Genomic DNA, 23,363 nt, shown 5'->3' with positions numbered 1-23,363 from the left:
CCAAACTATAACAATCTTTTTTTTTTTCCCTTTGGTTTTTGGGTCACACTCGGCAGCACTCAGCGGTTACTCCTGGCTCTATGTTCAGAAATCGCCCCTGGCAGGTTCAGGGGACCATATGGGATGCCGGGACTCGAACCACCGATCTTCTGCACGCAAGGCAAACGTCTTACCTTTATACTATCTCTCCGGCCCCAACAATCTAAACTTAAAATGTGCCTGCTATACTGTCAGGCAGGGACAAAGGGTCGTGATAGGGGACAAAGGGTGGTGGTATAGGATGTATTCTGGGAACATTGGCAGAAAAAGATTGACAATGGTGATGAAACTGGCCCTGATTCATTATATGTCTGAAGTCTTCCTATGAAGGATTTTGTAAATCACAGTGGTTTCCATTTTAAAAAAAAAACATAAAAAACTGGAAATAATCTTAGAAACTGGTCTATCCATTTTAGTTCTATTAAAAAGAAATTTAAGATCGAGAAAGGTTTAATAACTTGCTGAAAATCACACTACTAATAACAATTACACAATGTCATAACTCAACTCTTCTGACTTTTAAGGAATGTTTTCTGTTTCAATTTATTACCTCTATTGATCCATCAGTGAAACTACAATAAACAGATACAGGAAAAGCTCTGTGTCTTTCCCCTTAATGCCATAATATTTGTCTTACATGTCTGTCACAGATGTAATTTATGAGCAAATTTTTATAAGGCAATGCAGTTTGGGGCAACAATGAATTACCAAATTCCCAACTATTATAAAAGTAAACTATTATCATCCAGTTGTATTCCCATATCATGGTAACAGGCACAGAAAACGCACTCAGACGAAGATAACTACATTTTATTAAGTATAAATGTTAAGAGAAGATGGTAACTAGTTCATCAAAAATATATAAAGAACTTTTATTGATCATGTTGATAGTAACAAAGGAAAATAAAGAAAAATAAAGCGACCAGTTTCAAAAACATCTAAGGCATGTAAACATCATTGAGTAAGTAGAAAATATAAATTAAAACCAAAGGTACCACTATCCATACATTATAACAGCTGAAAGACAAAATCAGGTAACACCAATGCACAATGAAAACTCTCATTACATGATGGTGGGAATGCAAAATTGATTAATCACTTAAGGAAAAGTTTGTCAAAATTTTTATAAAGTGAATCATGCACTAAGGATAATATCAGTATCTAACTTCTGTTTACCAAAATGAAATAAAACAATAACACAAAAATATCTTTTTTTTTTTTTTTTTTTTTTTTTTTTGGTTTTTGGGCCACACCCGGCGGTGCTCAGGGGCTACTCCTGGCTGTCTGCTCAGAAATAGCTCCTGGCAGGCACAGGGGACCATATGGGACACCAGGATTCGAACCAACCACCTTAGGTCCTGGATTGGCTACTTGCAAGGCAAACACCACTGTGCTATCTCTCCAGCCTCACAAAAATATGTGGTTTTTTTTTTTTTTTTTTTGGTTTTTGGGCCACACCTGGCGATGCTCAGGGGTTACTCCTGGCTGTCTGCTCAGAAATAGCTCCTGGCAGGCACGGGGGATCATATGGGACACTGGGATTCAAACCAACCACCTTAGGTCCTGGATCAGCTGCTTGCAAGGCAAACACCGCTGTGCTATCTCTCCGGGCCCACAAAAATATCTTAATGTCAGTATTTGTAGTAATTTTTTTTATTCACAATTGCCTTAAACTGGAAACAATTCAATTGTCCACAACAGGTTAGTAATGGCTTACTAGATTGAGGTAATACAATAGACAATTGGCTGGAGTGATAGTGCAGGGGGCAGGGCACTTGCTTTGCACATGGCCTGCCCAGATACAATGTCCAGAACCCCCAGAGATATTAGGAATGACACCTCAGAGCCAGAGCACTGCTATGGTATGGCAGCAAACCAAAAAAAAAAAAAAAAAAAAGTACGGTAACATAATACAACAGACACAATTGGCCCAAAAAGGCAAGTTTCATAAGGATACATGATATAGAACTGAATTTATCTGAAAATGTGGGAAAGGCTAACTAAAGGCAATGCACAACATCAGCTGTTTCCAGAGTTTGAATATGGAGAGAAGAGCCACAAAAAGGAATTGAGGGGGGTAATGGAAACCGCTGTTGGAAGATAACGTGACAATGAATTTCATGAAAAGTCACACAACTATACAGCACAAAGAGTAAATTCTATGGAACATATGAAAAGAAAACCCAAGAAATTTCACCAAAACAACCGAAAGGGTGTCAGGGAGACAGGATGGAATGCAAACCATAACCAATGAATCTGTACTGTAGATGAATGTCAGATGTATGGTGTGAAAATATATTTTCCCATTTAGCAGAATGTATTTTTGTTTCAGTGATGTTTCTTTGGCAGTGCAAAAGCTTTTTCGCTTTGATAAAATACCATTTGTTTATTTTTGCTTTGTTTCACTTGCCAATAAAGTAAGATCCATGAAAGACAGCATTAAGCCAAAGCCATGAAAAAGTTTGCCAATGTTTTTTTATGAACCAAAGTCTAACATCAAAGTTTTTAATCCATTTTGAGTTAACTTTGTATAGTAATATTAATTATATAATCCATTAATAATTAGTAAAATATAGTGGTTTGATTTTATTATTTTGCATTCTTTTTCATTTCACCATACTTACTGAAGAGACTTTCCTTTTTCCAGTTTCTGTTCTTGACTCCTTTGTCATAAATGATATATAAAACTCATATATCTGAGGATTTATTTCTAGACTCTTAATTCTAGTTTCACACTTTAATCTCATCTTCTATTTTATATTTGTTAAACACTCAAAATTTTAGAAAGCACAAAGACATTATGCATCTAGTTTTTTATCCGAATGTTTTCATTTACTCTAAACTACTTGCATAAGATATTATGCAACATAAGTATATGTTCATATACTTATATGTGTAATATATAATTATGTAATATAGCTATAAGATATTAAACATACACAATCATTGTTCTATAACTAGCTCTACTTGAGTTTATCAGAAAGTCAAAAAAATATAGTACTTTACATTTTGTAAGCACAAGTTTTAAAAAATCTAAGCAAAATGAAGATATAAATAAGCACTTATCATTTAACTATTGACAATATTAAGTCTTATCTTTAAAATCAACTACTTAAGAAAACAAATACTTCTCTTTTAAGACATAATATTGATCCTTGGGGTAGGAACACTTGTATTCATATATATTAAAATCTCCAGTTTTTATATATGATGACATTTCCAACTAAAATTGTTTATCATTTTACATGTTCTAATTATAGACCATACAATGAGACATCTTGATTTAGTCTGCCTAGAAAAAGGGTTTTTCTGGGGGCCGGAGAGATAGCATAGTGGTAGGGCATTTGCCTTGCACACGGCCAACCCAAGAAGAATGGTGGTTCGACTCCCGGCATCCCATATGATCTCCCAAGCCTGCCAGGGGCGATCTTTGAGTGCAGAGCCAGGAGTAACTCCTGAGCACCGCCGGGTGTGACCCCAAAACAAACACAAAAGGGGGTTTTCTGAAAAGGTTAGATTTTAGATTTTTCAGGCCATAAAATCTGTTGGAACTAATGAAGTCTATTATTATTATGCTAAGGCCACCATGTGTGGCTCTATTTCAATAAATATTTACCAGTTGTATAACCAGTCTGTGGTCCATATTTGCTAACTCCTGTTTTAGGCAAACAAAAAACTCCTGTTTAGTTCCAATCACCAACATACAGTACCTTTAATAAGCATAATCACATGTCTCCAGAATACTAGATGTTGTTAGCTGGGATAGGAACATGAAAAAATTATGATGAAATAATTTTCTGAGGTCAGTATCTCAGGTGAATTAGAAAATTTAAGCATCCATTAAAATGAAAGTATAGAGATATACAGGAAAAGTATGATTACATTTTATTAAACAGGCTTACCTTAATCAAATGAAAGAATCTAAACTCTTTCGTACATGTCTGGTTTCAAATGCAAAATTTTCAACCCAAACTTGTTTCTTCTCAACTTCCTAGGAAATAAAACAAAGACAACTTTTAGGTGAGGTTCCCAGTTTTAGATAAAACAGAGCAATCCCAGCCTATCTTTGAGTAAACTGGCTACCAGACCTGGATGCAATACATAGAGTAGCTTTTTAAGGACTGAAAAGTAAACACTAGTAAGTAAATTGGGTAACAAAATCTGAAGTACCACATTGAAACAGCATTTTGTTTCTACTACTATCCTCTGTCCTGATCTTAATATGGCCTAATTCCCAGAAGTGGGTATTAGCATAAACCTTAGGAGATGGCCTCTTATTCTGGTTCTTCCCAATCCTGCTTTTCCTCTCTATTTGTTTAAGCTTAGTCTCCCAGGGCAACTATGGCAATGGCAACAAGCAGGTCCCTAAAACTGAGAAATTGGACTCTTGCTTTCCGATCAGAAGACCAAAAAATATGTAGCTAATTCATTTTGCTCGTTGCCCTTTCCAGTTGTCCGTGAATATAGACATAGTGGTTGCAGTTCCCATGAGAGAAGAATAAAGACAGTCCTATCTGTATTATCAGAGTGGAAATGTAAGTTCTGAGGAAGCAGAAATTCTTGGGGGGAATCCAAGTGAGGCAGTTTGGGAAAGAAATATCTCAAAATTATTTATGAGGGCAAGGACAGAGCTGAAGTGGTAAAGCACATGCAAGGCCCTGAGTTCAATTCCAACTTCATGACCATAGGATACTGCCAAACACTTTAGGTGGTCCCTGAGCACCAATGATGCAGGCCTGCATTGCCAGACTAAGCACTGCTGGGTGTAAGCCTAAAAAAAAAAGATTATTTATAAACTTCTGGAATCATGCCATAAAACCCACATATGTGGACCTTACCTCAACAAGGATAAAAAGACTTTGAACTGAACCTTCCTGGGGACCACCATCCAAAATTCCAGACTACTTAATGTGTATGGAACAGATTGAAACGGTACAGTAACGATAACATAGAATTAGTCTCAATTTCCCAAAAATAAGAGAACAGCCTAATAACCCAATTAACTTACTTTCAAAGGAAAGCCTTTTGTTTCTAAGTCTGAAATCATATCTTTGTCTTTGTAATTATGGTTACTCTAAATTATTAAAAAAAACCTCATAAACAATCTGTTTAACAGCAATTATAATTTTATCTAGTTAAAACAACAGCAGAGCACACCATATCGCAGATGGCAGAAGACTTTCTCCTTGCCTGATAGTGTCAAAGAACTGTTTTCCTGTGTCACAATTAAGAGTCTTGTCGTGAACTATCTCATTTACAAATTAAAAAATAGTGAGCGGAAAAATAATTTTAATGAAGGGGGAGAACTTTGTTCAGCAAAACTCTTAGCTATTATCAATATAAAAACTATTCTTACTGTCCAGATAAGACATAGCCAAAGATATGATGAAGGAATCAGAATGAACAGAAGTCTATACTATTGATTTCACTCTGGTTCCAAGTCCTTAAGGCACACTAAGTCCTTATAAAGCAAGTTCCCTAATTTGTAGCTCTTAAAAATGCCAATGTTCAAATTCCACCATCCCATAGTAATTAAATGAAAAAGTCTAGGATTGGGAGAGGCATAAGTCTTTTCAAAGATCCTTATACGGTTCTGCTATGACTTACTATTAGCAATGTGACATAGTACAGTACACTAAACATAATCAGGAGGCCTGACATAGGGCATTGGCTTTGCCACCAGTGAGCTGCATGGCTATGCCCTCATCTATAAAAAGATAAGGCAGGAAAAAGTTATTTTGAACATCTAACATGTTATGAGCCCATGTCCTTAGTTATTTTTCTAAAGATAAAAATGTCTCAGTATTTATTTTATAACATAAGTCAAAATTCAACTGCATAGTCTCCATGCCCTGCCAGACAAACAGAACCTGGAGAAAGCCCTGAGAATTGCTAAGTTTAGTCCCAAAACTAAATAAATAATAATAATTAATAAATAAATTATACACTGAAGGTATTCTGATATTTCTTAAATAGGATTACCAATTTATTTTAGTCCTAAAGATATCTTGAACATTGGTTGGAAGGACCTCAAAAATAGCAATATACTATTTTATTTTTGGTTTTTAGCAATATACAATTTGACAGTTTAAAACTGAATTCTCTCTCTCTCTCTCTCTCTTTTTTTTTTTTTTTTGGTTTATGGGCCACACCAGTGATGCTCAGGTGTTACTCCTGGCTATACACTCAGAAATCGCTCCAGGCTTGGGGGACCATATGGGAAACTGGGGGATAGAACTCTGGTTTGTCCTAGGCGAGAACAGGCAAGGCAGACGCCTTACCGCTTGTGCCATTGCTCCAGCCCCTGAATTCTCATTCTTTTTTTTGGGGGGGGGGGCGCCACACCCATTTGATGCTCAGGGGTTACTCCTGGCTAAGCGCTCAGAAATTGCCCCTGGCTTGGGGGGACCATATGGGATGCCAGGGGATCGAACCGCGGTCCTTCCTTGGCTAGCGCTTGCAAGGCAGACACCTTACCTCTAGTGCCACCTCTCCGGCCCCTGAATTTTCATTCTTGACACTCAAATTGAATCATGCCTCAAACTGAATTCTTACAAAATATATGTTATCATTTATTAGTGATTGGGAAAAAATGAATTTTCACTCAACAAGTTAGGCATTTTACCCAGTTTAGTAACTGGGTGACAGAATTTTAAGTTGTCCCTACCTGTGCCCTCATTTTGTGGGATATACCTAATAACTTGCCACTAGGTACAAATAAGCAATGAAATCTACAGCTCTGGCTAGGTAATGGAAGTCTTGCTCTTTGATAGCATTTTCTGTTGCTGGCACTCTTACTTGCCCACTGGCTTACTTGGTCTCTGAGAGATACTCTATGGAGTGGTCTAAGTGGCAAGGACCCAAGGCAGTTCTCTGGCCAACAGCCCAATAAAGAAATGAATCCTGCCAAAAGTCAAGTGAGTAAGGTAAGAAGTAGATCTTTCCACAACAAGCTTTTAAATGAGCCTGTAGGCCCAAGCAATACATTCATTGTCGCCTCCCAAGAGACCCAAATAAGCCTGCATTCTTGACCCAAACTGAGCCACTAAGTTTTGGCAATTTGTAATTGAGTTAATTGTTAAGCAGGAACAGACAACTTTATTTAGACAGAAGCAATGAATAAAAACGCTGTGATAAAGAGCTGACTAAGATCTAATAATGGATGAAATACGTGTAAATAAATGTAATAAAGAGGATTATACAGGTAACAAAATAGGACTGAAAGACACAGGAAAGAACTAATGTGTTATCTTCTTACTTTAAAGATGCGCCAGCTTATATAGGTAGCATAACTATCACAGAGGTATTCTATTGTATAACATTTTGGCTATATTATTAGAGAAAATTCTCAACCTCTACAAGATTACTGATCATTTTATTATGGAATCTCGTCAATGATTATGGATAAATTGATTCATGTTGTAAGACAGGATCTAACCACATATATGTGTGTGAAAGAGAGATAGGTGGAAAAGAGCTATATATACAGTATGTATGTATATATATCTGGATATATATATATATATATATATATATATATATATATATATATATATATAAGTATATAAGTATGAGTTTTCTTCCACCTACATCCTAGCTCCCAATTCCCTTCTACCCAGTCAAGGAAATTACGTAATCTAGCAATTATCTCTTCTCTCAGCTGCAGTGGCATATACTCCTTTGCTGCTGGTTCAGTCCCCATCTTTTTAAAAAACAAAAATATAATCTCCTCTTTTGTTTTTTGTTTGTTTGTTTCTGGGTCAAATCTGGCAGTACTCAGGGGTTACTCCTGGCTCTATGCACAGAAATTGCTCCTGGCAGGCTCAGGAGACCATATGAGATGCCGGGGATCAAACTCGGGTCCATCCAGGTTGGCGCGTGCCAGGCAAATGCCCTACCACTGTGCTATTGCTCAAATCCACCTCCTCTTTCAGTGCTACATAAATGTGTATGTGGCTTTCTCTTAATAATACAATCCAACAGTGTTGTCTTTACACACCATCCCCATACACATCTCCAAGTTTGTCCTATTTTCTCATAAATCAGGCTTTTTTTCTCCACAGATCTCCCAAGCCGGCCCTCATTGAATATTACCTACCAATGACCTATTGTTTCTATTGTTGTTAACATAGGAATTCTTCCTCTTCCTTTACCAGCAGTTAACAGAATTCCTTCTTTGAAACACGTGCTCCCACTTTCTGGTTTTTATTCTTTTTCATCCTGTTTTCCTGGTTCCTTGTCTTTTCCAACATCTAAATATAAAATGTTCTTGGGGCTAGAGTAGTGGTGAAAGTGGTAAGGTGTTTCTTTTATTTATTTATTTATTTATTTATTTATTTAATTTTTTTTTGCCTTGCATGCAGCTGACCTAGGATTGACAGCGGTTCGATCCCCTCCTCCCCTGTCCCATATGGTCCCTCAAGCTAGGAGGGATTTCTGAGTGCATAGCCAGGAGTGATCCCTGAGCATCACAGGGTGTGACCAAAATAAGCAAAAAATAAATAAATACAGAATTTCAAAGTTTCAATCCTTGGATTTCTTCTTCTTTGAAGAAAAGTGTGATTTTTAATAATAATTATTTTATTTTCTTCCTATTTCTACCAGAGTACTAAAATCCTTTATAACCTAAATAATGAAAACAAGTCTTTTGTTATGTTGATGAGACAACTTGGATCTAGGGTAGGGATTAAGTACCAAGAAAACCAAGTGATTAGAAAAAAATAAACTTTCACTCCCCCTACTAGAGGTCGAAACAACTGTCAATAGGCAATGAGTTAATTTATCATCTCTACATAATATAGCCCCATATAAACCCCAAAAGAGAAATTTTAGAGTGCTTACATATTGGTGAACACGGAGTAGTGTTTTGGGGAAAGTGACATGTTCAGAAAGGAAGCATATCCTTTTCCTAAACCTTGCTCTTTGCGTCTCTTCCATCTGGTTGTTCCTGAGTCATTTATAACATTTTAATAATAACTCAATCATTTTACCAGTCAGGCAGAAGTACAAGTGTCTGACTGCTTGCACTTCCCACTAGACTTTGGAGTTGCAGAGGCAGGGGCTAGGATTATTGAATCAGGTTCTTATCTATGGGGTCTTGTGCTATCTCTTAACAGTGTAGAAACTGAGCTGAAAAATAACACACTCAGTTGGTGGGACTATGGATGGGATGGGTGTGGCAGGGAGAGAAACCACAAGCTGGAACTGAGTGCAAGGCAGATTTCCATCTACACTAAATTCCTAGGTGTTCTCCTGTTTTTAAAAACTGAAATACCATCTGCCAACTGATGACTCCAAAAATTATTTATATGAAGATAAATAGACTAGACTCCTTCCCATAATTATCCAACTAACCTAATCAACATTTCTTACTTGGGAATTTAATATGAATGTCTTAATATGTTCAAACATAAACTTCCGTGAAGATGGGTTGAGTCCCCAACATGCCAAAGTCCTGCTAGCTGCATCCACACCTCACAGCTGCCTCCATGCCAATAACCCTACTTTAATGTCTCGTGGTTAATCTCTGCAGAGATACCAAACCAACAAAACCTCCAGATATACCAATGCTGGGCTTAAAAACTCTGGGGTCATCTCAGAGTAGGGGGCAAGGAGCCCATCAGTCATACCCACATTCTATAGCCACCATCACGTAAGCTCATAGTTCCAGCTCCATGGATCCTGGAATTCTTGGAGCATATGCAGCTGTACAACAACACCTCCAAATTCCTCAATATTGACACCACAGTAAGAGCACACCAAATTAGACGATAAAGTAGCATAGAAGCAAACTAAGTTCAATCAACAAAAACAACACAAAATTCTTAGCTAGCAGCAAACAGCTTAGTAAAACCTCAATGATTTAATAACCTCATTGTGAGCTATAACGATTGTCAGAATTTTCTTTTACTGAATTATTTTTTGATAATTCTATTAGCATTTAATTAAAAAGAGCAATTTTGTGCCTGCCAAGGGAGCAGGCTTGGTGATAGGTGGGAAACTGGGGACAATAGTGAAGGGAATGTTCCACTGGTGGTAGGATTGGTGTTGGAACACTGAATGCGAGAAACAACTGTATTATGAACAACTTGGTAAATCAGTGTTTAAATAAAATAATTATTTTTTAAAAAAGGATAAAACCAAACTTCTAATCACCAATGGCTTTCTTTCTTGGGTTAAACGGCAAAATCAGAGTCAGGAAGATGGCTCAAACTGGAATGACAAAATCCCAGGTTGGACTGCTGGCAGTTACCCCAAAATAGCTCCAAAGAATGTCAGGTATTGCCTATCCACCCCAACTCCACCAAGAAAATAAGAAAACCTAGCATGCTCCTGGCCCCCAGGCTCACTTTTCTTCAGTCACAACTATCTCTTTGCTCCCAAACACTCTGGGCACATTCTTTGCTCAGGATTGTTAAACATAGCCTTCCTTAGAATAGCAATGTTCTTCCCTGAAATATGTATTGTTATAAATCACTCCTCCAAGTCTTAGTTCAAATATTCCTCTTCTTTTTATTTATTTATTTTGGTTTTGGGGCCACATTCGGTGACGCTCAGGGGTTACTCCTGGCTATGCACTCAGAAATCACTCCTGGCAGGCTGGGAGACCGTATGGGACATGGGGGTGGGAGGTGGAACTGAGGTCTGTCCTGGATCAGCCACGTGAAAGGCCCTACCACTGCGCTATCGCTTGGCCCCAAATATTCTCTTCTTTTCTAGTCTGCCCTCTTCCAGTCTCCACAACTCATCCCATTCTCTTGCCTTCCTTAATTTTTCTTTCTAGTGTCAACCACGCTCTGAGATGCTATGAATTCTTTTCTGTTCTTTACTGTCTGTCTTCATGCGACTATAAGCTCCAGAGGCAGAAAATTATTTTAACTTTTGTACAGTCTTATATAACAGTGTTCAACAATAATCATCACTATATTTTTAATGAGCACCTACATCAGCCCAGGGAGTTGTCTTGCTGATTCATTCAGATATAGTGGAGTGATCAAATAATTGCAAAGGTATTGAAACAGTATACTCATTTTTCTAGTCATTGTGATCTATGTTCTGTCAGATTAAACTCCCTAATTAAATTTACACTGAGTTTGCATTTGTTTTCCCTATAATACATAATAATTGGGAGGTAACAGTAGTGCACAATGATCTTATGAAGATATATTTTGTGACCCAGCATGTAGTTTATCTTGGAGAATGTGCACTGAAGAAAAATACGTACTCTATTTTTTATGTTTTTTATTTAAACACCTTGATTACGTACATGATTGTGTTTGGGTTTCAGTCATGTAAAGAACACCACCCATCACCAGTGCAACATTCCCATCACCAATGTCCCAAATCTCCCTCCTCCCCACCCAACCCCCGCCTGTACTCTAGACAAGCTTTCTATTTCCCTCGTACATTCTCTTTATTAGGACAGTTCAAAATGTAGTTCTTTCTCTAACTAAACTCATCCCTGTTTGTGGTGAGCTTCATGAGGTGAGCTGTAACTTCTAGCTCTTTTCATTTTTGTGTCTGAAAGTTATTATTGCAAGAATGTCTTTCATTTTTCTTAAAACCCATAGATGAGTGAGATCATTCTGCGTCTTTCTTTCTCCCTCTGACTTATTTCACTCAGCATAATAGATTCCATGTACATCCATGCATAGGAAAATTTCATGACTTCATCTCTCCTGACAGCTGTGTAATATTCCATTGTGTATATGTACCACAGTTTCTTTAGCCATTCATCTGTTGAAGAAGGGTATCTTGGCTGTTTCCAGAGTCTTGCTATGGTAAATAGTGCTGTGATGAATATAGGTGTAAGGAAGGGATTTTTGTATTGTAATTTTGTGTCCCTAGGGTATATTCCTAGGAGTGGTATAGCTGGATCGTATGGGAGCTCAATTTCCAGTTTTTGGAGGAATCACCATATTGCTTTCCAGAAAGGTTGAACTAGACGGCAGTCCCACCAGCAGTGGATAAGAGTTCCTTTCTCTCCACATCCCCGCCAACACTATTTTTAAGGAATGAAGGACACTACATACTTTTTGTATGCCCATCTCTTTCATTTCTTCTTCGAGGCCAATGTTTATCTATTGAATTTTTATCTGTTTCATCTATCCAGCAATGATAAAGGAACACTATTGTTTCTGACTATTGTGTTGCTGTCAGTATCTTCAAGTCTATTGCTGAATAAACTATTAAAAAGAAGGAATATATTGCCATCATTCTGCAGAACATGATTGTACCATATCTTATCTTTGGATGGATCTACTATAGATTTTATGGGAGTTCCTTTGTGTGGAAGTTCCTTCTTTGATACTTTGCTTTCAAGATTCTGTCTTGGGCTTTTGTTATTCTGTTTACAATGTATGTTGCAGTATTTCTATTTGGGTTTATTGTTCATGGGATCCTTTAGGACTCTTGTATCTGGGACAATAAAGTCAACACTGGGAAATTCTTATCTATAATTTCTTAGTGATTGTTTGTTGAATTCTCCTGTTCCTCAGAGACTCCACTAGTTTTGTACTTTCCCCTTGAATTTGTTTCATACTTCTATGGCATGACTGTTCACTATTATTCATACTTTTCCTCTTCTGTTGTTTTCTAGAGATTTCCTGTATCTCAGCTTGGGAGTTCATTGATTTTTCCCTCCATTGTTGTTACTCTGCTTTGAGGCTTTCCATTGAGTTTTCTTTTCTCTGTTTTTTTTTTTTTTCTTTCCAGTTATTGAGCCACATCCACCAGTGCTTAAGGCTTACTTCTGGCTCTGAACTCAGGGAACACTCCTGGAGGGCTCTGGGGACAATAAGGAGTGTCTGCAATCGAATCCAGGGGCTGCATGCAAGGGAAGCACCTTACATGCTTCACAGTAGTATCTCTCTGGCCATCTCCCATTGAGTAAATATTTTATTTCACCTATCATTGATCCTGGTCTCCTCTGATATTCTTACATGAGGGAATAGAAGGATTTCTTTATCATTCTAGCCTATTATCTAAAGCAATCCAAAAGTGGATCAAGAGTCAAAACAAACAGAAAAAAATTCAAAAACATTATATTACTTTTAAGATTAAAAAATTGTTCTTGGACCCGGAGAGATAGCACAGCAGTGTTTGCCTTGCAAGCAGCTGATCCAGGACCTAAGGTGGTTGGTTCGAATCCCGGTGTCCCTGTGCCTGCCAGGAGCTATTTCTGAGCAGACAGCCAGGAGTAAACCCTGAGCATCGCTGGGTGTGACCCAAAAACAAAAACAAAACAAAACAAAAAATTGTTCTTAAAAAAAATTTGTTCTTCCATGGGACGGAGAAGTGGAGCAAGCGGTATAGTGTTTGCCTTGACATGGCTGACCTAGGATGGACCACAGTTCCATCCCCCAGTGTCACATATGGTCCCCAAGCCAGGAGCAATTTCTGAGCGCAAAGCCAGGAGTAACCCCTGAGCGTCACTGGAAGTGACCCCCCCCAAAAAAAAATTAGTTCTTCCCATGATCAGATCCTGTATGTCCCTGATCCATAATACAACTTCACCTAGTAGAAATCTAGATATATTTTTGCAGCAAATGTAGCATTTGGGACTCACAAATTGCAAATAAGGATACAGTCTCGTGGACAACAGTACACATAACATTAATAGAATCTGACCTAGGTATAGAAAGCCACTCATTTCTAGGGTCAAGACAAATGAACCAGAAAATAAGCAATACTTTAGTATGCATTACTTGGCTCTGTAGAATACTACCTGCTACCTCAGACACTCTTTACTTTCTTTCCATTTCTCAGTCAATACTAAGAAAATGATATGTTAGGTTATACCTATGATAATCCCTTCCCAGAAAGGGGTGAAAATAAATTGAAATTAAGCTATAAAAGTTGACGCAAAAAGCACCTCCACCCTTTTGCTATGATGACTGGGTTGATTTGAGAGCTTCCCTATACACACTTGGTTGCAATTCCATATATTCTAATGGGAGTGTTCGCTGGGAGCTGCACACTATTAGTGTCTATCTTGCACACAATTGTGGCATGCATGCACTAGACTGCCTATCACTGTAGTGGGACCAAAAATTCCAAATAGGAGCTGGACCAATAGCACAGAGGTAGGGTGTTTACCTCTGCACATGGCTGACCCAGGATGGACCTGGGTTTGATCCCCGGCATCCCATATGGTCCCCCAAACCAGGAGCAATTTCTGAGCGCTAGCCAGGAGTAACCCCTACGTGCCACCGAGTGTAGCCAAAAAAATAATAATAAATAAAACAAAACAACAACAAAAAAGGATTCCAAATAGTAGTTCCACACAGATTGTACTGGTATATAGGTTACTGCTAGGAAATGAACACAGTCTCAACTACCAATGAGCTCTCAGGTCCTGAGAGAAAAATCTTATACCTAAAGAAAACAGGAGATTTAGGGCCCGGAGAGATAGCGCAGCGGCATTTGCCTTGCAAGCAGCCGATCCAGGACCTAAGGTGGTTGGTTCGAATCCTCGAGTCCCATATGGTCCCCCGTGCCTACCAGGAGCCATTTCTGAATAGAGAGCCAGGAGTAACCCCTGAGCACTACTGGGTGTGGCCCAAAAACCAAAAAAAAAAAAAAAAAAAAAAAAGGAAAGAAAATAAAAAGAAAATAGGAGATTTAGCTCACAGTGGTTTGGGACCAATATTCTAGGTAATAAAAAAAATGTTATTTTTCTCGCCTAATTCTGTTAAAGTCTGAAGTAGAATGAAGTAAAGCATTTAGGATACAAATTTTAAGGAGGTAATAGAATGTACAGTACTGGCATATAATAAGTGTCTCCTTAAATTGAGGTGGCCAACTGGCTTTATCCTATTTGAATCCATACCCCTGAAATATTCATTGTTATAAATTGTTAAATATAAATATAAATCGTTAAATATAGGAGTTGGAGAGATAGCACAGTGCCAGGGCATTTGCCTTGCATGCAGCCAATCCAGGATGGAGGTGGTTCAAATCCTGGCGTCCCCTTTGGTCCCCCGTGCCTGCTGGAAGCTATTTCTGAGCACAGAGCCAGGAGTACCCCCTGAGTGCTGCCGTGTGTGACCCAAAAAATGTTAAATATAAAGCTAAAGTTATATCACTGTAATATATCACAATCAAAGGTATAGGGGAAGGTTTTGTGGCTATAAGTACATCGATAGAATTTGAAGTTTGGGGTCTTGATAACATTCATCATTATTACCTTCTTCTTCCTTTTTTTTTTTTTTTTTTTGGTTTTTGGGTCATATCTGGCAGCACTCAGGGGTTACTCCTGGCTCTACGCTCAGAAATCACTCCTGGCAGGCTCGGGGTCCATATGGGATGCCAGGATTTGAACCACTGACCTGCATGCAAGGCAAACACCTTTCCTCCATGCTATCTCTCTGGCCCCACCCTGCACATATTCCTAACTTCTGCTGATAAACCATGAATATTCAGAAACTAGAGGTCAATGATTAATTTTCCAAAACTAGAATCTCCTGTGTCTTTCACTTTCTTTATGTGCACCTCTAGGGGCTGGGAGATAGTACAGTAGTCAGGGCACTTGGCTAGCATTCCCTCAACCTAGGTTCAATCCCAACATCATGATCCCTGCAAGCACCACCAGTTGCAGCACTGAAGATGACTAAACATCATTAGGGTGGCCCAGGTAAAGCCCAGATATAGGGCTCAAGAATCCTTCCATCCTTTTGCACGGAACCACTTGAGCCTGGGTGGCTGAATATCACCAAGGGTGTGGGGAGGGGATAGTACACACAACTGGATCTCCTAAGCACTGCTTAATACACACTTTCCCTCAATTGTGTGCTGCTCTACATGTTCTCATTTCATTCACATCAATGTATTTAACAGAGACTAATTTGTGGGAAGATGGGTTAGTAATATCTCTGCTCAGACGTTTAAGGTCTGGGAGATGGAGTGATCTTGCTCATCATCACCCTCAACTAGAAGGTAGAATGAAAGTAGAATTAATTAGAAACGATCATAACTTTGTTCACTTTCAGCTTTATTACTATGTTTCGGGCAACCTTAAAGAAAGGAATGCCATACAAATCTAGCCACTAAAGTACGTAAATGGAAGCTAAGTCAATTATTAGTAGGTGAAAGAGGTTAAAAATGATTGGACTGGCTTCAAACAGATAAAGATTCAAATTTGCCAGCGGTCTCAGATCTTTTTTCCACTCCAACACACTTTCTTCGTTTTTAAGAAACGGTTATTTAATAATTGCTGTGCTGCTTGACATGATATAATGCTCTAAAGATGGATAATTACACCAATAAAACATACTTTGATTCATTGTGAAAATGTAACAGAAAAAGGCTACATTTGCAAGCCTCAGAGCAGGGGCCAGGGAGACAGTACAAGGATCAGGGCACAGGCCTTGCTTGCATCCAACCCGATTCTCCCCTCAGCACTACAGGGTCCCTGGAGGATAGCTGAGTACAGGCTTGTAGGCACCAAGTAGCTGCAAGAGTGGGCCTTCGCACACTGCTTAGGAGGTTAATAAACAAACAAAGCAAAATCCTCAGAGCAGTAGCGCATTACCAAAGCAGACACTCTGACTGGGTTCCAATAACCATTCCACAGCTCTGTGCCAATCTGGAGAACTGTCTAAGGGTGGGCCAACACTCAGTGCCAGAAACTGATTCAAAAGCAAGGAGGAATTATGCCAATAAAATAAGAAAACTGCTGGTAGCTTTTGGTTAAGTTTGTCCTTTATTGTTAAGGGGAAGCCAGGTTTTTTTCTTCCTTGGAGAGCATATGGTTCCTCCTTGGCAACCATCATGCAGTGACTAGGAGAAGTTGCCTTGGTAGAAAGTTGGCATCACGGAGAGCAGAATGTAACAAAGGAAAGAATCTAAATCCTTATGGTCTTTATTAAAATACAGACCATCTAATACTAAAGCCCAATATAGTGCTCTGAACTTCCAACTGTGTTCTAGCTAAAAAAAAAAACCAAAAAAACTAAAGTTAAGCTTAAAAAAGTTTCTTTTTTTTTCTTTTTTTTTTTTTTTTTTTTTTGGGTTTTTTTTGGGCCACACCCGTTCGACGCTCAGGGGTTACTCCTGGCTATGTGCTCAGAAATCGCCCCTGGCTTGGGGGGACCATATGGGACGCCGGGGGATCGAACCGCGGTCCTGATCCTTGGCTAGCGCTTGCAAGGCAGACACCTTACCTCCAGCGCCACCTACCCGGCCCCAGCTTAAAAAAGTTTCATGCCATTTAAGGCTGTTTGAATTTAAGTTAAAAGAGATCTAACTGCAATAGACAGAAATCTATTACATATAGGTATATGGATATGTTTTACATCTGTATATATAATATATATCTGCTGTAAACTACAGAGATGTGTAAGATACAAAATAAAGTCTTGCATTTTATGAAAGATTTAGCAGGATTTTTGTTGTACTTGCTATGGATCAAACCAGGGTGGGCTGCATGCAAGACAAGAACTTTACCTGCCCAAACACGTAATAAAACATATATTCTATTACTAAGTACTTTAGATAAAGTATGAGATGAAATAAATTATTGAACAAACTCTAGAAAAGAAAGGTAACAACTGTAATTTTTTTTGGCCACCCATGGTGACGCTCAGGGGTTACTCCTGGCTATGCACTCAGAAATCACTCCTGGCTTGGGGGACCATATGGGACAGCAGGGATCGAACCCAGGTCCATCCTGGGTCAGCCACATGCAAGGCAAACGCTCTACTGCTGCGCTATCGCTCTGGCCCCAACAACTGTAATTTTTTTTTAAAATATGGAACGCTTCATGAATTTGCTTGTCATCCTTGCACAGGGGCCATGCTAATCTTCTCTGTATCGTTCCAATTTTAGTATATGTGCTGCCAAAGTGAGCACAACAACTGTAATTTTTAATAGTAATTGTTTTTTCTCTGATTTTGATATACCTCAAAGAGAAGTAGTAGTGTTACTCTGCACTGCATGCCAAGAACTACAATAGCTACCGATCCAGGAGGTGATAGAGAAACAGCAACAAAAATCATCATTAGGGGCCAAGAAGGTGGCACTAGAGGTAAGGTGTCTGCCTTGCAAGCACTAGCGTAGGACGGACCAGACCGCGGTTCAATCCCCGGTGTCCCATATGGTCCCTCCAAGCCAGGGGCGATTTCTGAGCGCATAGCCAGGAGTAACCCCTGAGCGTCAAACGGGTGTGGCCCAAAAATCAAAAAAAAAATCATCATTAGGGGCCGGAGCAGTAGCGCAAGAGGTAAGGCATCTGCCTTGTCTGCGATAGCCTAGGACAGCCCAAGGTTCGATCCCCTGGCATCCCGTATGGTCCCCCAAGCCAGAAGCAATTTCTGAGCACATAGCCAAGAGTAACCCCTGAGCAACACCAGGTGTGACCCCAAAACAAACAAACAAACAAAAAGCATCATTAAAGGGCAAAAGCAGTAGTACAGTAAGGCATTTGCCATATACACAGCCAAACCAGTTTCATCCCTGGAAGCCTTCACATATGGTCCCCTGAGCCCCACCAGGAGTCATACCAAAGCAGAGAGCCAGGAGTAAGCCTTGAGCAGAGATGTACATGCCTCCCCAACAAAGAAATTTTTAAAACATCATTAATAGCTCAGGATTAGTCATTGAATATTAAACTATGTTCTGATTTCAGTCTTGGAAATGACAGTCACTTTTACTAAAACAAAACAAAAAGCTAGAGAGAGATAGTACAGCAGGTTAAAGCACTTACCTTGCACATATATGGACTCCTGCATGCTACCAGGAGTGATTCCTGAGTTCAGAATGAGAATTAACCCCTGAGCATTGCCAGATCTGGCCCCAAAATAACAATAAACTCCCCAAATGAAATAAAACCCCAAAACCTTGGATGCTGAATTAAAGAATGCTGACAAATTCTAAGTTATTATAAAAGAGATACAGCTACAAAGACATCAAATGGGCATACAGAATTAGAACTAGAACTAGTTTAGTTATGTTAATGATCTTTCAAGAAAATTATTTCGTATTCCCTCTTTTTACACTTGTCACACTAAACTTTCAAAGCAAATATTTACTCTATTCTTTTGGCATCTGCAATTTTCTACATTTTGTATGGGGTTGTTTGTATACCTCTATTAAGTCAACTATAAAAACTACATACTCTTTAAAGCCAAGGACACCTGAGAATTAATATCCTGAGAATTCAGCAGGGTGACTTATACTCAGTAGAGACTGAAAATATTCATTGAAATGAACATTTGAAAGGGCAAACAAGAAAAGGATGAAAGGATGATAGGAACAAGTACCAGGTTACTCTTTGTTCTGATTATGACAATACCGAGTCCAACCAAGGACACTGATTTAACAGATTATAACCAAAAACAAGTTATATACCTAAAACCTAGAATATAAGTCCTTCAATTATAATGGGAAGATATTTTTAAATCTGGGAATACCTTGATATTATACATAAAATTATGTATCTTTCTTCTGGCTTATAATTTGTAAAAGATGATCAAAGCCACTGGGAAAAGGTGATTTTAAGCGAACTTTTATTATAGAAACAGTATAAAGTTGTTTCAAGTATTTCTTGCTTTCTAATGCAACAAACTAAACTAGTATTTTCTAAAAATCTTAGTGAATGAATTTAGATGCAAGTACAGCAGGTAGGGTGCTTGCCTGTACACAGCTAACTCAGGTTTAATCCCAGCACCCCAAAATGTCCTCTGAACACCAGTAGGAGTGATCCCTGAACGCAGAGCCCAGACTAAAGTCACAGCACCACTGGATGTGGCCCCAAAATAAACAACAAATAAATAAAATGTCATAGTTCTTCATAATCCTATGACTATTCAGAAAGCTGTGGGACTACATGTAAGGACTACATTGATTTAGAGAATTGATTTACAGGTCTAGTAATTTACCTTAGTTACCAGTAACTAAAATAGCAGATTCTGTAAGTATACAACTATACCACTATAAAACATATTCTGCATAATTACCAATTCTTCTAGACCACAACATAACAAGCTAATATATCAAGGCTACAGCGTTTTATCATTAATATCATTTGTATGGAAGGTCAATTATCTGATCTTAGCCTGACTTTTCCTGACCAGGAGATTTGTTTCTGATAAAGTGGCGTGGGATAAGGACACTTAGAGCAGTCAAGGCAACTACAACAGAAATAGGGGCTGGAGTGATAGTACAGCAGGTAGGGAGTTTGCCTTGTATACAGTCAATCCCCAGTATCCCATATGGTCTGCTGAGCCCACAGGAGAGATCATGAAGTGCAGAGCCAGGAGTAAGCCCTGAGCACAATCAGGTACAGCAACTACCACCCCCAAAACGAAAGACCAGAAATAGAAGCTAAATGAATTCATACAGGTTTGTATTTTACCTTTTATGAACTTCATAAAACAGATGATAAGGATTGGGTTCCCAAAAAAGAAAAATGAAGAGGCCCCTCTCCTTATAACACTATTTTATAATACATAAATCAAAAACTTGGAATCAAAACTTGAATTTTGATATAATTAAGTAGGATGCCAATAATCTAGTAAAATAATCTCTGAATTTCACTCAGAGTATACATTTAATCACTTACTAATAACTATACAAAGTAGTAGAAGGATTTTTTAAATAATAGAACTTCTATCATCAAATGTAAGTCTAAGAGGACAATAATCACAGGTTTCATATGTCTTAAAATAGACACTGTATGTTAAAGAGCAATATTTCTTTGATTTCAGATTGAAAGAAAGCTACCAATTCACTATCTCACCAGTAAGCTAACAGAACTAAGCAACAATCGTAAAAGATAAAGGGCATAGTTTTTACAAAAGTACTTTGTAAAAAGTAAGTAAAACCACAAAAATCTACAATTCAAAAGTCAATGGAGGTAAAAGTACTGAATGAAGGGGCAGGAGAGATAGCATGGAGGTAGGGTGTTTGCCTCAGATGCAGAATGACAGTGGTTCGAATCTTGGCATCCCATATGGTCCCCTGAGCCTGTCAGGAGTGATTTCTGAGTGTAGAGCCAGGAATAACCCCTGAGTGCTGCCGGGTATAAACCCCGCCCCACAAATAGTACTGAATGAAATAGACTAGAAAAATGAAGAGACTCAAAAAAACTAAGTTAGTTCTTGACCCAAACAAGTTTGACAAACTTTTAACTAAGCTGAAAAAAAAAGATGCAAACTATTAATTAGAAATTAACACTACTACAGATCTTCTTAAATAGCAAATTTAAGAGAATGCTATGGATAATTATATGCCAGAAAATTAAATAACTTAAATGAAATGAATAAATGACCATAAAGTCTATCTACTTAAATTACCGAAAGTACCTATAAAAACCGACTCCAAAGAAACAGAAAACCAGAACAGACCCATAACAATAGACTGAATCAAAAAAAATTTTTTTCACAGTAAGGAAAAATATTTTAATTTCTTAAAATTTGAAAAGATCTTAAAAGATATCTTAAAATATATACATAAATCATCATGATGATACATTTCAAACAACAAAATATGACTACATAAAGACTTGAAAAGCCAAAATTTTAAATACTGAAAATAAATTCTGGCAAAGATACCAAGCAATTTGAATTCTTGCTCTATTGGGACTGAAATTTAATACAGACACTGTAGATGAAAGTTTGGCATTTTTTTTTAAACTCAAGCATATTTTTACTATACAATCAATATTCTGTCTATATTTAAATACATTAAAAATCAATGTCAACAATTATCCACAGAATTTAACAGAACCAATAATGGCTCAATTTAGAAACAATAAAATGCCCTTCAGTAAGTTTTTTAAATGTATCTTTGGTATATATAGGGTATCAGAATTTTATACAGCTGTGAAAAAATAAATTATCAAGCCATAAAAGATTTGAGGAAAATATAAATATGTATTTCTAAGTGAAATAAACCATTCTAATAAAGACTGCCGTTTATGTATCACTATGCATTCTTTAAAAAAATGAATGAGTATTTGATAGGGAATAAAGAAAGAAGAAAAATTTGCAGGGCAATGAAACTACACTTTATAACAGTTTGACGAATAGGTATCATAACTTAATAATTTAAACCCACAGAATATATACAACCAACAATAAACTTTAAATTATTGCTGATAATTCTGTATAAATATAGGTCTGTCAATTATTCAAATATGGGTCAAAAATTATAGGAGGCTGTCATCTCCTTAATATTACTATAAACTTAAAGTTGCTCTAAAATAAATATAATAAAAACAAAACAAAAAATAAAAATAATTAAAACTAAAGCAGTGATGTGGTAAGAGATATTTCAAGGATTTAAGGCACTTATTTGCCTTGCAAATAACTATCCACAACTACCCCCTATAAAAACACTTTAAAGAATTAGAATCAATCCTCTTCAAACTCTTGCAAAATCCAAGAATATTTCCTAATTCATTTTGGGGTGATGGCATTGCCTTGAACCAAAGATAACATCGAAAAAGAAAACCTAGATAAGATAAATGAGTACAAGAATTTTCAACAGAACATTAGCAAACTGAGCCAGTTTGTCAGAGATAAGGGAGAGAGAAAAAGCACAAGATAGTTTTCACTGAAGCTCACTTAGAAAGATGTGAGGAGAGAGAAAGGGAGAGGTGTGTGTTCAACAGAGAAATCAGACTTAATCCAGCGTGGAAACAGGCAGACAGAATAACAAGCAGTGAGATAGATGCATCAAGGGAGAGCAAGGGTCTGAAGAGCAAGCCGACAGTGAGCATTTTTAAATGAGTATACATTCCAACACCAAGTATTATTGATCCCGGGACAAGAAAGGTGGTTTAACAGAACTTCATTAACTGAGGGTGGGCAGTAATCATCTCAAGTAACGAAGAAACACCAGAAGAAACTTAAAACTTTCTTGTGAGGAATAATCTGTTGGGGCTTGATGAAGCTCACCTGGGGTTTGGTCCCTGGTATCATATATGGTCCCCAGAACATAACTATGAATGATCCCTGACTTACAGAGCTAATAGTAATCCCTGAACACTGCTAATCCTATACCCCAAAACAAAACAAATCAAAATCCTAAGGCTGGAGAGAGAGTTCAGTGGGTTGAGTATATGTGCTTTGCATGCAGGAGTTTCAGATGGTTCCGCAATTAAGTGGTGACCTACTCCCAGTTCACCACACTGACTACTCCCAAAAACCATCAGGAGTGATGTCAGAGTAGCGAACTCGAAGTAGCCCTTAAGCAAAACATAACATTAAATGAGTTTAATATTGTTATATTAAAAACAATATTTTATGATACATGAATCAAAACCTGAAAAATAGAAAATAGGTTCACAGTACCTCTCTCTCAAAATTTAAGTAGTGAAGGAG

General features: G+C 37.8%; 1 protein-coding gene and 1 non-coding gene across 3 annotated transcripts in view; both read right to left on the bottom strand.

The window, feature by feature from the left end:
• The window catches only part of GLCE (glucuronic acid epimerase), a 202,611-nt gene that overhangs the window by 41,288 nt on the left and 137,960 nt on the right, over nucleotides 1-23,363 (bottom strand). Inside the window, exons 1-2 of one of the 2 annotated variants that reach the window (XM_049777861.1) lie at nucleotides 4,298-4,329; nucleotides 3,942-4,030 (exon numbers count right to left, since the gene is read on the bottom strand). The exons of the other annotated variant lie outside the window; for it this stretch is intronic. The gene's annotated coding sequence lies outside the window, so the exon portion shown is untranslated. Of the gene's footprint in view, nucleotides 1-3,941; nucleotides 4,031-4,297; nucleotides 4,330-23,363 lie in introns of those variants that run through there. 2 annotated transcript variants of the gene reach the window in all.
• On the bottom strand, nucleotides 17,783-17,889 carry LOC125996905 (U6 spliceosomal RNA). The gene has a single exon (XR_007491571.1). It is a non-coding gene; the product is annotated as a U6 spliceosomal RNA (small nuclear RNA).

Source organism: Suncus etruscus, chromosome 1 (assembly GCF_024139225.1).
Source record: "Suncus etruscus isolate mSunEtr1 chromosome 1, mSunEtr1.pri.cur, whole genome shotgun sequence".
NCBI lineage: Eukaryota > Metazoa > Chordata > Mammalia > Eulipotyphla > Soricidae > Suncus > Suncus etruscus.
This window is presented reverse-complemented; position numbering and strand designations above follow the sequence as displayed.